Below are 687 nucleotides of genomic sequence, written 5' to 3' on the forward strand. Positions count from 1 at the left end.
GAGCACCGTCCCCTTCGCCAGATTCGAGTCGAGCGAAGTGAGCCCAACCCTCAGCCAGGAATTTGCCTGCTGCACGCGACTCGTGCGGGAGGGTGGAGAACCGACGACGACCGACCGGTTCAGTCCCCCACTGGCGTTTGGGTTGAGGGGCCGCGCTGAGACAGGCCCGAGAGACGAGGGGAAAATGTTGAATGTGCTGTTCCGCGCCGTAACAATTCTGCTGCGGGAGAATGCAGATTTGGAAGCCCGACTGCTCACGGCCGTGCAGGAGGGTAAAGAAGCGGCAGTGGAGAAAAGCCCCGAGTCGACGCCACTCCAAGATGGCGCTGAGGAAGGAGCGAGCTGCCTGGAGAAACCGGAAGAGAAGGGCGGAGCTTCGGGAGAATCGACGGGAATCCGCCCAGCAACCCCTCCCACCAAAATGACGTCACTCCTGGCAGCCCCGCCTCCTTACTATGGGGAGGGGGCATCGAGTGAAGGGTTACATCCGCCCCTCCCATTAGATGCAGAAGCAGCCTCAACAGCAGCGTGTCCTGCAGCAGCAATCAGCCGAGTGATTCATGTGCAGGATGCAGTCCGCACCACCTATCGTACCCGTACTTGGACTGAGCTACAGGAATTGTGCAGAGGGTGGAAGATAAAGCCTAATGAGACCTTGGCTATATGGCTAGGACGTCTGGTCGTGGA

Source organism: Alligator sinensis, unplaced genomic scaffold (assembly GCF_000455745.1).
Source record: "Alligator sinensis unplaced genomic scaffold, ASM45574v1 scaffold614_1, whole genome shotgun sequence".
In the NCBI taxonomy this organism is placed as follows: Eukaryota; Metazoa; Chordata; order Crocodylia; family Alligatoridae; genus Alligator; species Alligator sinensis.